Source organism: Haemaphysalis longicornis, unplaced genomic scaffold (assembly GCF_048455015.1).
Source record: "Haemaphysalis longicornis isolate Haplotype H1 unplaced genomic scaffold, Haemaphysalis longicornis Haplotype H1 scaffold_11, whole genome shotgun sequence".
Classification (NCBI taxonomy): Eukaryota; Metazoa; Arthropoda; class Arachnida; order Ixodida; family Ixodidae; genus Haemaphysalis; species Haemaphysalis longicornis.
Genome location: NW_027526214.1, coordinates 93,300,685 through 93,315,064, shown reverse-complemented (window position 1 = coordinate 93,315,064; position 14,380 = coordinate 93,300,685). Strand labels below are relative to the sequence as shown.

Here is a 14,380-nt window from a genome sequence, read left to right as displayed (position 1 = left end):
GACGGTGTTCTGCTTCACTTTCTGTGGTATTTATAGTTACTACAACTGTATCTGACGCTTGAGGATGGTAGCCAGCGCCACTCAGACTACACGGGGAGAAGGGGACCTTCTTTTCAACCCCCGGGGCGAGACGCGAACGTCTACTGCCTGTCATAAGCGGGTAACTGGCGGGAAACCCTCTTATGCTACCTTGGCATCAAGGATGCCACAACCGAGGTCCTCGCTAAGCTTTCGCAGGATAATATGGTTAGGAAATGAGGGGCTCGCTAGGAACTACAGATAAGAAATGCGGGCAGTCTACAACGCCAAAGAAGGCATAGGGGAATGGTTGGACTATACTTTTGTTACCGTTAGTGAAATTATATGTTTTTTCATATTAATTAAAGCGAGAAAGAAGGAAAAACACGCGCCCAGAGTGGGGACCGAACCCACGCCTTTCGATTAGATCTCGAATGCCTTACCAATTAGGCTATCTGTTCGACTGTGTTCTGCTTCACTTTCTGTCGTATTTATATTTACTACAACTTTATCTGACGCTTGAGGATGGTAGCCAGCGCCACTCAGACTACACGGGGAGAAGGGGACCCTCTTTTCAACCCCCCGAGGCGTGACGCGAACGTCTACAGCCTGTCATAAGCGGGTAACTGGCGGAAAACCCTCTTATGCTACCTTGGCATCATGGCTGCCCCAGTTCATATTTCTCACACTTGTGACAGAGATAAATGGAAGCTTTCAAATATTTTTGTGTGGCGTATATAAAACAATATATAGGTTTCTGTATGACTTGTTACATCACGTTACGAAACCTGCGTGGATGAATTGCTGTGTAAGTTCATTTATTAGCAGAGACTTATTCTACAGTACGTCTGTCTCGATAGACGAAACATACCTGGAGTGGATACATCTGGAAAAGAAAAGAACATACATAAAGCTACACCACGAACATAGAAAACATTTAAGAGATATTACAAAATATGGTTAGGCAGTTCTTTCAAAAACAGTTCAATCGATTTTTCGCGCAGGGAATCATCTAGTTTGTTCCAAACCTCAACAACTGCTGTGAAAAAGGAATGCCTAAAGCAATTTACGACTGGCTCGAAGGGAACAATATTAAGTGGGTTAGATGGGCGTGTGGCTTGTCGTGTTGAATGACAAAAAATAATCGGTGCCTCAACGCAACTGCGGCTGTATATAATCTTATGTAGCAGAGTGATATGATCAAGTTTGCGTCGAAGAGCAAGGGGTTCTCACGACAATGAGCATGCGTGAGATGAGGGAGAAACAGTGCGGTCATACCGGCCAAAAATAAACCGTATTGCTTTTTCTGTATGCCCTCGAGAACGTTTTTGTCAAGTGCAGTATAGGGTGACCATATTGCTGAGGCGTACTCTAGCAATGATCGGACAAACGATTTGTACGCGGTTAATTTGCAGTTTTTGGTAGAGTGCTTGAGTGTTCGTTTTAGGTATCCAAGTTTTCTAAGTGCCCTAGCGCAAATTGTTTCAATATGATGGTGCCACTTTTGGTTTTGAGTGTAGGTAACACTAAGATAGTTGAATATATTCACAGAGTTTAGGTAGTGCCCATGGTAACTATACCTAAACCTCAGCGACTGTTTTTTTGCTAAATGTCATTTGAACAGTTTTTTGTAATTAATGTTTATTTGCGATGCGGTGCTCCAACCACAAAAGGACGGAAATACTTTGTTCAGAACACCTTGGTCAGGAGCATTTTTTACGCTATTATATAGAACGCAGTCGTCAGCGTGCAATCGCAGCTTCACGGGTGTGTCTTTAATGACCTGTGTGACATCATTAATGTAAATATTGAACAATAGCGGCCCAAGTACCGAGCCTTGTGGTACCTCGGAAGTGACTGCACACGACGATGACTGCGAATGCTCAAACGTAAAAACTTGTGACCTCCAACGTAGCCAATCAACCATCCAGCTTAATATTTTTTCATCGAAAATAATATTTCTGCTTTTAGTACAACGCTTTCGGTGACACACTACATCAAATGCTTTGCTATACTCTATGAATATGGCGTCAACCTTATCTCGAGTATTAAGAGCACGAGCGATGTCGTGAGGGAAATCAATGAGCTCAGTAGTTGTAGAAAAACCAGAGCGGAAACCATGCTGATTACGCGACAATACACTGTTACCAGTGAGTACCGAGGTACATGTCAATGAAATATGTGCTCTAGAACCTTGCAACAGGTACACGTTAATAAAATAGGCCTTTAATTAGAATTAAGTTGCTCATTACCCGATTTAAACAAAGGAAAAACATTGTCGATTTTCCAAACGGTTGGCACTGTACCTGTCTCAAACAGTTTAGCAAACATTACGATAAATAACGAGGATTCCATTCTGCGTAACGCTTCAAAAACATGTGTCGTATGCCATCTGCCCTGGCACCTTTAGTATTGTCGATATTCAACAGAAGGTTAAGAACGCCAGTGTAACAAATTTTAGTTGCTGGAAACGAATCTATTTTCTGGCTGCTACGAATGTCAGGTTTCGTTCCATTGTCATCATTAAAAATACAGTTTGGAAATACTTAATAAAGGCTTCAGAAATTTTAAATGAATCGGAGCACGACACATCATCTACCACGAAAGTTGACGGACAGGCAGTGGTAGGATTGATAGTTTTCCAAAACCTAATGGGATTTTTTTTTATAAAAGAGCTTAACGTGGTATTAAAGTAAAATTTTCTTGCATCACTCATTTCAGCTTTTATTTAGATTTAAGGAAGTTAATTTGGGACACCCAGTCATTATTGTGAACCCTCCGTCCCTTTCGCAGTCGCCTAATACGACGTTTAGGCTGTATAATTGACCTGGTATACCAAGAGAGTTTGGCATGAAGTTGTACGCTCTTGTGAGGAACAAACTGAGCTATACATTCATTAACTATGCTGTAAAATTGGTTAGTCAACGTATCAATACTGCACTGGTCACTACAAGATAAGAAATTGTCAAAGCTTGTTGCAAGTTTAGCAAAAATAGAAGTGTCATCTGGGCATTCAAAATTCAGCACAGTCTCAAACGTCTGGCTTACAAGCAACATTTAAATAAACAATACTGGCCTTATGGTTCGAAATTTCATCAACAACCCTGCACTGATATCTATTCTAACCAATTCATGGTTGGCAAATACAAGATCTTGTATAGACTCCTCGCGCGTAGCCCTATCAACCAGCTCCGATAGATCGAAAGCTTTTGACATATAAATTAAAGAATCAGAAATTATTTTGTCATGATTAGTTTATGTTAAAATTTCAATATATGGAGGGGTAATAAAGTCACCGGTGAATACGAGATTAGAGCAGTCCAGCTTTTGTCCAACAATGTATTGACTGACAGTCGAAAAAATGTCTGAGGCAGAGTTAGGAGGACGATAGAGAGCACCAACCACAATAGCGAGACCATGAAGCATTAGTTTGCACCACATAGATTCAGTATTTGTGAGTTGTGGCAGCAAAGAGAGTGAAATTACACTTTTAATAAAAAGTGCCTCTCCACCACCAAGGCCAGAAGGCCTATCTTTTCTGAGAACCGTGTTACCAGGAGGCAAGAATTTATGATGAAGGATAGATTCATTTACCCAGTCCCAGTCACACAGATAACTAATGGACTAGGACACTCAATAAGCCAGGTAGAGTTTGCAATTTCATAACTAGGCTACGCACATTTAAATTCAAAAGCACAAAAGACTTCGCCCTAAGCCGTCATTCATTGTTTGTAGCAGACAACCGACGGCTTTCGTTAACGATAGTTTTTTTCTTCTCATGCAAAGACTACCGAACGTTGTCCACCAACAAATGGTCGTAGTGCAGCCTGGCTTTTTCCGCATCCTTCCTTATCTCGGTAGAACTCAGCCACACTTCCTTGCGTATCTCCCTCACGCGCACAGAGAAGTGTTCGTTTCTAAACACTTTCGTGCCCTTCAACTTGCTTGCATTGCTTAAAATAGCGACCTTAATTCTGAAATCCAGCAACCTATTATTAACAGATCCTGGGCCAGTGCTACTGCTCTTACACACTCCCAGCCTACGGCATCATTTGATATCGCCACACTTTACTTCTAGTTTTGATGTAATCATTCCAGTTACCATTTCCAGCAACTCATCCGAAGTTTACCCAGAGTTTTCAGTTAAGCCGTAGATGAGTAGGTTATTTCTACGGGACCTATTCTCTAAATCGTTATTTTTGCGGTCCAATTTACTAACAATCTCTCGAATGTCAGCTATGGCTTTCTTGAGTTCAGACACGTGTGGCACAACTTGAGTAATTGACGCAATGACCGCTAAATTTTAGTTATTCGTTCTTCGAAGATTGCAACCCTAGAAGAAAGACCTGTTATCTCCTGTGTGATTTTAATATGCCCAGCAAGCAATTCTCGCAACATGCCTTCACCTCAGGACCGGGGTTGCTCTCCACTTCACCACACACAATCAACAGCATTCTGAAAAAAATCATCAGCACAGAAGACATATTAATGAGGTCCGCATGGGGGTCCGGCAGCAGCAGTAAGAAATAGTTGCCACTTCTATAGCTTTTGAAATTGTACTTCAAGCTTAACAGCAAGACAGAGCATAAGAATTTGAAGCAAGTGCATTCCATGCTGCCGCCGGACCCACTAAAGAGCAGCGAACGATGCGATGGCTTTAAACGTTCCGGTTTCGTCAGAGATGTCGCCTTGTTCGTGATATCGCAACATGCGCACGAACTTTGAGTCCAGCTGATACGGTTGCCAAAAAGTTTCTTCGCCGTAACCCCGCAAGCTACTTCGCCGCACGAAAAATTGATAAAACATTCGTTGACCGGCCAAGAGGGTACGCTGCTTGAAAAAGATGGTCCGTCCAGAACACTGTAGATTCCGGTGCATGCAGCAATCTGCAAGACCGAGCATAAGAATTTGAAGCAAGTGCATTCTATGCTGCCGCTTGACCCACAAGGAAATTCAAAATTTTGTGCATGGTGCAAAAGTTATCAAGCGATAACAAAGGAAGAATTTTTAGAAATCGTTAATATATTGTGCCCTTGACCAAACATACAGATTCCTGTCCAAATTTTTCATACGTCGAAAATACTGGTTTGAAAATTAAAAATGGGGTCTTAAAAAGTGGGTAACTTTTGAAAGACATGACCTAGGCAGGTCCCCTTCACCCCGAGAAGTCTGATTGGCGCTGGCTACCACCCGCAAGCAGAGGAAACAAATATACCTAAACATAAATACCCCAGAAAAGGGAGGGGAAACAGCCCCACCGGTAGCGTAGTGGTTATCGCAACAGACTGGTATTCTGGAGGTCGTGGGTTCGGATCCCACCCGGCGGGCATATTTTCACCACTTTCTTTTTGACTCAAAAAATTCTTCATCTCTTTTTATGACGCACCACAACCTCCCCTTTTGCTTTCGGAGGTTTTCTTGACTGTCAACCCTTATTTTCTTCTTATTTCACGGAGCCCCTCATTTCCCATTTTCTGATTCGCTACATGCTTAGCGAGGGCCTCGGTTCTGGCAGCCTTGGTGCCAGAGGGAGCTTAAGAGGGTTCAACGCTGGTCGACCACTCTCGGCATGTCGTAGACACTCGAGTCACGGCCCGGGGGTTAAAAAAGGAGGCCCCTCAACCCCGCGTAGTCCGAGTGGCGCTGGCTACAACCCCCAAGTGCAGGAAACAAAAATACCTTAGCATAAATACTCGAGAAAGTGCTGGGTAAACAGCCCCGCCGGTAGCGTAGTGGTTATCGCACCAGACCGGTGTTCTGGAGGTCGTGGGTTCGGATCCCAGCCGGCGGGCATTTTTTCACCACTTTCTTTTTTACTCAAAAAATTCTTCATCTCTTTCTATGACGCACCACAACCTCCCCTTTGCTTTCCGAGGTTTTCTTGACTGCCGACCCTTATTTTCTGTCTTATTTCACAGAGCCCCTCATTTCCCATTTTCTGATTCGCTACATGCTTAGCGAGGGCCTCTGTTCTGGCAGTCTTTGTGCCAAAGGCAGCTTAAGAGGGTTCAACGCTGGTCGACCACTCTCGACATGTCGTAGACACTCGAGTCACGGCACGGGGGTTAAAAAAGGAGGACCCCTTCACCCCGAGTTGTCCGAGTGGCGCTGGCTACCACCCCCAAGTGCGGGAAACAAACATACCTTAACAAAAATACCCGAGAAAGTGCTGGGGAAACAGCCCCGCCGGTAGCGTAGTGGTTATCGCACCAGACCGGTATTCTGGAGGTCGTGGGTTCGGATCCCACCCGGCGGGCATTTTTTCACCACTTTCTTTTTGACTCCAAAAATTCTTCATCTCTTTCTCTGACGCACCACAACCTCCCCTTTGCTTTCCGAGGTTTTCTTGACTGACAACCCTTATTTTCTGTCTTATTTCACGGAGCCCCTCATTTCCCATTTTCTGATTTGCTACATGCTTAGCGAGGGCCACTGTTCTGGCAGTCTTGGTGCCAAAGGGAGCTTAAGAGGGTTCAACGCTGGTCGACCACTCTCGACATGTCGTAGACACTCGAGTCACGGCCCGGGGGGTAAAAAAGGAGGTCCCCTCAACCTCGAGTAGTCCGAGTGGGGCTGGGTACCACCCCAAGTGCAGGAAACAAAAATACCTTAAAAAATACCCGAGAAAGTGCTAAGGAAACAGCCCCGCCGGTAGCGTAGTGGTTACAGCACCAGACCGGTTTTCTGTTGGTCGTGGGTTCGGATCCCACCCGGCGGGCATTTTTTAACCACTTTCTTTTCGACTGAAAAAATTCTTCATCTCTTTCTATGACCCACCACAACCTCCCCTTTGCTTTCCGAGGTTTTCTTGACTGCCAACCCTTATTTTCTGTCTTATTTCACGGAGCCCCTCATTTCCTATTTTCTGATTCGCTACATGCTTAGCGAGGGCCTCTGTTCTGGTATTCTTGGTGCCAAAGGGAGCTTAAAAGGGTTCAACGCTGGTCGACCACTCTCGACATGTCGTAGACACTCGAGTCACGGCCCGGGGGTTAAAAAAGGAGGTCCCCTTCACCCCGAGTAGTCCGAGTGGCGCTAGCTACCACCCCCAAGTGCAGGAAAAAAAAATACCTTAACATAAATACCCGAGAAAGTGCTGGGGAAACAGCCCCGCCGGTAGCGTAGTGGTTATCGCACCAGACCGGTATTCTGGAGGTCGTGGGTTTGGATCCCACCCGGCGGGCATTTTTTCACCACTTTCTTTTCGACTAAAAAAATTCTTCATCTCTTTCTATGACCCACCACAACCTCCCTGTTATACCGCAGCGGAAGCCGCAGAAGAATGACGAAGCGACCACTGTCGTCGACGATCACCAACCAAAAAAACTGAACTTTTATTCAGAGGCATGCATATAAAAAACAGACGTCACCTGGTGGCAAGTAAAGACAACATAAACCAAATCGAAACCGAAACTGAAACACTACATATTCCCCTCCTTAAAATACCAATGTTAGTAATTGTTAGTGGATTAGTATTAGTACGAAAACACACAATATTTACAAATATTTACAACCACACATGGCATGTGCGATTCACAATAATGTCTGATGTACAACTATGCAGCACACATTCGACGACTGCTACATAACAAAAAAAAAACACTTGCAGAACCACTGAAACGTCTCAACAAAGTCCACGTAGCACTCAAGTTGTGTCACTGCACCTGTCTCCACAAAAACCAGCTACACACGGTCCCCGTATCGATCCGGAGGTCTTCTGTTCCTCGGTGGCTGGACCCGACGTTGAGGTACTGGGTGCTTCGACGCAGCTGGCGCTGAAGCTTGTAGCGTGGGCGTAGCTGGTGAAGCTTCAGACTGCGCTATTGAGGAGCGATCCTCGGGTCGCTCAGGCGCCAAAGGCGGGGTTGCAGGTTCGAAGACAGCGTCATGATGCGGATTCCACGCGGCTGATGGCGCAGGTACCTTGGATAACTTCGAAGCGTTCCAAGTTCGTCCATCGTCAAGCCGGAACGTTGATGGGCCTTGTTTGTGGACAACCTTCTGTGGGTGGCTAAACGCGAGGTCGCCCTTAGCAGATATTGCGGGTTTCTTAATTCGCACAAAATCACCCACTGACACTGTTGTCTTCTTCGCGGCCCTGCGACGGTCTGTGTACTCTTTGCTGTACCCTTGTTTGCTCTTCACGCGTTGGCGTAGACGAGAGAGTTCGGAAGCAGGATCGCTAAAGAAAGTTGGTGATGGGTGGCCCACAACGTCAAGACGTGTTCTCGGTAGCCGCCCGTGTAGGAGAACGGATGGTGCAACACCCGTAGTGGCATGTGGCGTGCAGCGATATATAGCCAAATAGTCTGTTACCGCTTGACGAAGCGGACGTTGCTCTAACATTGCAACCTGTACGAAATCCTTGAAGACACGGTTGAACCGCTCTACAAGTCCGTTCGCTTGAGGGTAGTAAATGGAAGAGTGCACGAGACGGATGGCGCGATCATTGAGGAACTTTGTGAACTCCGCAGAGGCAAACTGGGGCCCATTGTCGCATACTATCACGTCCGGGTAACCCTCACGGGTGAACACCGAAAGCAAAAAGTTTATGACGGTGCGGGATGACACTTCACTGCAGAATTGAACTTCTGGCCATTTCGAAAAGTAGTCGATGGGTGTAATGGCGTATCTGCAGTCGTGCGGTGCTCTCTGCAGAGGGCCGACGATGTCAACGGCCAGCTTCTCCCATGGGCGTTCTGGCAAGGGTACTGGCTGCAAAGGAGTAGCAGCAGTCTTCGCACTTTTGTCAGCCATCTGACATATTCTGCAGTTCTGGATGGAAAGTTCCACCTGTCTATCCATGCCTGGCCACCAGAACCTTTCTCTTAGTCGAGCTTTTGTCCGAACTATACCCGGGTGAGCTTCGTGGGCCGCAGCGATTACTTGCAGCGTCAGAGACAAAGGAACGATGATTCGTTCTCCGCGCAGGAGCAAGTTGTCAACGACCGACAATTCTCCGCGCACCAAGAAGAAAGGCTGAAGTTCGCTTGAGAGCGTCTTATGTGCAGGCCAAGATGTGGCGACATAAGTCGCGACTTGCGTCAAGTTGCAGTCTTCACGAAGGGCCTGTTGAAACTGCTCCTTGGTGAGGCAAGGTAATTCAACAAAGGACACAACCTCCTCGAATGACGCATCTTCCTGCGGAGACGGAACTGGAAGGCGAGAAAGGGCATCCGCTACTTGGTTTTCGGACCCTTTCCGATACTCTACAGTATAGTTATAGCGAAGTAGCCGTTCCGACCAGCGTGCGATGCGAAGGGGGCGGCGGCCAGTACCTTGCGAAGAGAGGAGAGAGACCAAGGCTTGGTGGTCTGTGCGCAACGTGAAATGCCGTCCCCACAAGTACGTATGCCAGTGCTCGCATGCCCAAACACACGCAAGCGCTTCACGCTCTCCCACTCCGTATTTCCTCTCCGCAGGTGAAAGCGTTCGCGAAGCAAAGGAAACAGTTCGCAACCTGTGGCCATCGACCTGCTGGAGAACAGCACCTAGTCCGCAGTCGGACGCATCAGTGGACACTACTGACCGGAAGGGACGCATCGAACATCTGCAGAACTTGGCTGGACGAGAGCAGAAACTTTATTTTGGCGAAACTGGCATCTACCGCATCAGTCCAAATGAATGGTTGCTTCTTTCGGAGAAGAGCTCGCATAGGTTCTACCACATCAGCAAGACTGGGAACAAACTTGGCGTAATACTCGACCAGACCAAGAAAAGAACGGAGACTAGTAGCATCAGTTGGCGCAGGAGTATTTATAATGGAAGAAATTTTTTCCGGCAGTGGAGAAATGCCTTGCGCTGTGATCTTGTGTCCCAAGAAGGAAAGTTCCTGTACGCCAAATACGCACTTGTCGTTTAACATGAGCCCGGCTTCCTTAATGCGCCGTAGTACAGCGATCAGGTTGGTCAAGTGTTCCTTTTCATTTTTTCCAAACACAATGATGTCATCAATATAGAAGAGAACACCAGAGCATCCTTGAAGGATTTTGGACATCATTTGTTGAAATGTAGCGGGGGCGGACGCCAACCCGAAGCACACGCGTTTAACGCGAAAGAGACCATCTTGAGTAATGAAAGCGGTCAAATCACGGCTTTCAGGATCGAGCAAAACCTGGTGGTAGGCTGATGCAAGGTCAAGCTTCGAAAAATGAGTTGCCCCAACTAGACTGTGGAGGAGTTCTTCGGTGTGTGGAAGAGGAAAGCTATCAATCACTACGGCCTTATTAGGCTCCCGTAAGTCGACACAAACACGAATACCTCCATCCTTCTTTTGTACAACAACAATCGGAGAGACCCATTCTGACGCATTAATGCGCTCTATCACATCCAACTGCTCGAGCCGACGAAGTTCTTCCGATACCGGAGCTCGGAGTGAAAGGGGAAGGCGGCGAAGTTTTGCTACAGTAGACGGAACTGAGAGCCGAACTTTGACACGATGCACAAAACCCTTGGCTAGGCCGAGGCTGGAGTCGAAAAGGCACGCAAACTCATTGCACAACTCTGCTGGAAGGCATGCAGTTGAAACTGTTTCCTGACCTGGGGCTTGTACGTTGGTAGCACCGGTAGTTGACGCGGTAGTCTCAAGGCAGCGGAGGGACGAGCCGTCAATCTGGAGCTGAAGGGCCTTAATGGCGTCAATACCTAGCAGCGATGTGCCTTGCGAAACGACGTAGAACAGAATGGACGCTTCGCGTTCCTTGTATACGACCTTCGATAAAGAGCATCCTCGCACGGGAATAGCTTGTTTCGAGTAATCTAGCAGCTTCACACGGGGCGCGAGCAGCAGCGCATGCCCGGCAAAATGACTATCGAAAAGATCACCCGCCAGAATGGAAACCGAGGAGCCCGAGTCGATAAGAAATGTTAACGGCGCATGCCCGACTGTTACCTCGACGTGAATACCGGCGCGCCTGGATGCGGTCACCGACAGAATGCTCACAGCTTCGTCGGGCAAATTCTGGTCGCTAAGCTCGTGAACACGAACGCCCTGTTGCTTCTTTTTGCATACTGAACTAAAGTGCCCAATGAGCCCACAATTATAGCAACGCTGACCTTTCGCTGGGCAGCGGGATGACGCGGCACGATGCCGGCGCGAACCACAACGGTAGCAGTAAGAAGAAGAGGTGGGTGGGCGCGTACATGAAGCAGGTTGGTGGGTGTCGGGATGCGGGCGCGTTTCGGTACGAGGTGCAGGCAGAGGCGTGTCGCTACGCGAAGGACGGGGGCAGTGTTCATTTCGACTGCGGTCGTGCGGCGTTGAGCGAGAGCTTTTTGATATACGCTGCACGGTGCCTGAAGCAATTTCTCGAAGGTCCTCACTAGCCTGTTCGATTTGTGACGCTAATTGTATTGCTCGGAAGAACGAGAGGGTGGAGCCTTCAAGAAGAAGGCGTTCGCGAATGTGCTGGGACGAGACCCCTTCCACGAACTGGTCACGAAGCGAGTCTTCAGGTGAAGCAAAAGAACATGCAGCGGCAAGCGCACGTAGTGCGGCAACGTACTCCTGAACAGACTCCCCTGGGTGCTGAATGCGACGGCGAAAGCGGTGCCTTTCTACGACGACATTGCTTGAGGTTGTGAAATGTTGCGTTAAAGTCGCTACAGCTTCGTCGTAAACAGAAGGCTGAACGGCGGCGGCCTTACTAGCTTCAGTGAGTTTGTCGTCGGCGGCCTTGCTAGCTTCAGGAAGTTTGTCGTCGGCGCTTGACTCACCGGTCTGGGAGGCATCCGTTGGAAGCGGTAGACTGGAGAAGACACGTTGACCCTCAACGCCGAGGCTGTGTAACAGCAGGGCCTTGCGACGTTCGGACGGAAATTCGGACGCTCCGGATGCCAGTAGGTAGTTTTCGAAAATGTGGTGCCATTGCGTCCACGGAAGAGGAGGGCGGCCGGGTTCAGGCAGGAACGGGGGCGGCGGAGCAAGCCCGATGCAGCTCATGGCGTCGAAAAGGTGCAGGCGTGGTTACGCCCCCCGAAAAAGACGCAACCTCGTCGCCATTGTTATATCGCGGCGGAAGCCGCAGAAGAATGACGAAGCGACCACTGTCGTCGACGATCACCAACCAAAAAACTGAACTTTTATTCAGAGGCATGCTAATATATATAGACGTCACCTGGTGGCAAGTAAAGACAACATAAACCAAATCGAAACCGAAACTGAAACACTACACTCCCCTTTGCTTTCCGAGTTTTTCTTGACTGGCAACCCTTATTTTCTGTCTTATTTCACGGAGCCGCTCATTTCCCATTTTCTGATTCGCTATATATATATATATATATATATATATATATATATATATATATATATATATATATATATATATATATATATATATATAAATAGTTAGGAAATGACGGGCTCGCTAGGAAATACAGAAACAAATGCGGGCAGTCTACAACGCCAAAGAAGGCATAGGGGAATGGTTGGACTATACTTTTTTTACCGTTAGTGAAATTATATATTTTTTCATATTAACTGAAGCGAGAAAGAAAGAAAAACACGCGCCCAGAGTGGGGACCGAACCCACGCTTTTCGATTAGATCTCGAATGCCTTACCAATTAGGCTATCTGGGCGACTGTGTTCTGCTTCACTTTCAGTGGTATTTATATTTACTACAACTGTATCTCACGCTTGAGGATGTTAGCCAGCGCCACTCAGACTACACAGGGAGAAGGGGACCTTCTTTTCAACCCCCGGGGCGTGACGCGAACGTCTACAGACTGTCATAACCGGGTAACTGGCGGGAAACCCTCTTATGCTACCTTGGCATCAAGGCTGCCACAACCGAGGCCCTCGCTAAGCTTTCGCAGGATAATATGGTTAGGAAATGAGAGGCTCGCTAGGAAATACAGAAAGAAATGCGGGCAGTCTACAACGCCAAAGAAGGCATAGGGGAATGGTTGGACTATACTTTTTTTACCGTTAGTGAAATTATATATTTTTTCATAATAATTGAAGCGAGAAAGAAAGAAAAACACGCGCCCAGAGTGGGGACCGAACGCACGCCTTTCGATTAGATCTCGAATGCCTTACCAATTCGGCTATCTGGGCGACTGTGTTCTGCTTCACTTTCTGTGGTATTTATATTTACTACAACTGTATCTGACGCTTGAGGATTGTAGCCAGCGCCACTCAGACTACACGGGGAGAAGGGGACCTTCTTTTCAACCCCCGGGGCGTGACGCGAACGTCTAGAGCCTGTCATAAGCGGGTAACTTGCGGGAAACCCTCTTATGCTACCTTGGCATCAAGGCTGCCACAACCGATGCCATCGCTAAGCTTTCGCAGGATAATATGGTTAGGAAATGAGGGACTCGCTAGGAATTACAGAAAGAAATGAGGGCAGTCTACAACGCCATAGAAGGCAAGGGGAATGGTTGGACTATACTTTTTTTTACCGTTAGTGAAATTATATATTTTTTCATATTAATTATAAGCAAGAAAGAAAGAAAAACACGCGCCCAGAGTGTGGACCGAACCCACGCCTTAGTCTGAGTGGCGCTGGCTACCATCCTCAAGCGTAAGATGCAGTTGTAGTAAATATAAATACCACAGAAAGTGAAGCAGAACACAGTCGCCCAGATAGCCAAATTGGTAAGGCATTCGAGATCTAATCGAAAGGCGTGGGTTCGGTCCCCACTCTGGGCGGGTGTTTTTCTTTCTTTCTCGCTTCAATGAATATGAAAAATTATATAATTTCACTAACGGTAAAAAAAGTATAGTCCAACCATTCCCCTATGCCTACTTTGGCGTTGTAGACTGCCCGCATTTCTTTCTGTATTTCCGAGCGAGCCCCTCATTTCCTAACCATATTATCCTGCGAAAGCTTAGCGAGGGCCTCGGTTGTGGCAGCCTTGATGCCAAGGTAGCATAAGAGGGTTTCCCGCCAGTACCCGCTTATGACAGGCTGTAGACGTTCGCGTCACACCCCGGGGGATGAAAAGAAGGTCCCCTTCTCCCCGTGTAGTCTGAGTGGCGCTGGCTACGATCCTCAAGCGTCAGATACAGTTGTAGTAAATATAAATACCACAGAAAGTGAAGCAGAACACAGTCGCCCAGATAGCTGAATTGGTAAGGCATTCGAGATTTAATCGAAAGGCGTGGGTTCGGTCCCCACTCTGGGCGCGTGTTTTTCTTTCTTTCTCGCTTCAATTAATATGAAAAAAAATATCATTTCACTAACGGTAAAAAAAGTATAGTCCAACCATTCCCCTATGCCTTCTTTGGCGTTGTAGACTGCCCGCATTTCTTTCTGTATTTCCTAGCGAGCCACTCATTTCCTAACCATATTATCCTGCGAAAGCTTAGCGAGGGCCTCGGTTGTGGCAGCCTTGATGCCAAGGTAGCATAAGAGGGTT

General features: G+C 47.1%; 2 non-coding genes across 2 annotated transcripts; both read left to right on the top strand.

The window, feature by feature from the left end:
* Nucleotides 1-6,201: 6,201 nt before the first annotated feature.
* Trnat-ggu (transfer RNA threonine (anticodon GGU)) lies at nucleotides 6,202-6,274 on the top strand. The gene has a single exon. It is a non-coding gene; the product is annotated as a tRNA-Thr (tRNA).
* A 7,801-nt stretch (nucleotides 6,275-14,075) lies between these two features.
* Trnak-uuu (transfer RNA lysine (anticodon UUU)) lies at nucleotides 14,076-14,147 on the top strand. The gene has a single exon. It is a non-coding gene; the product is annotated as a tRNA-Lys (tRNA).
* The last annotated feature ends 233 nt before the right edge of the window (nucleotides 14,148-14,380 follow it).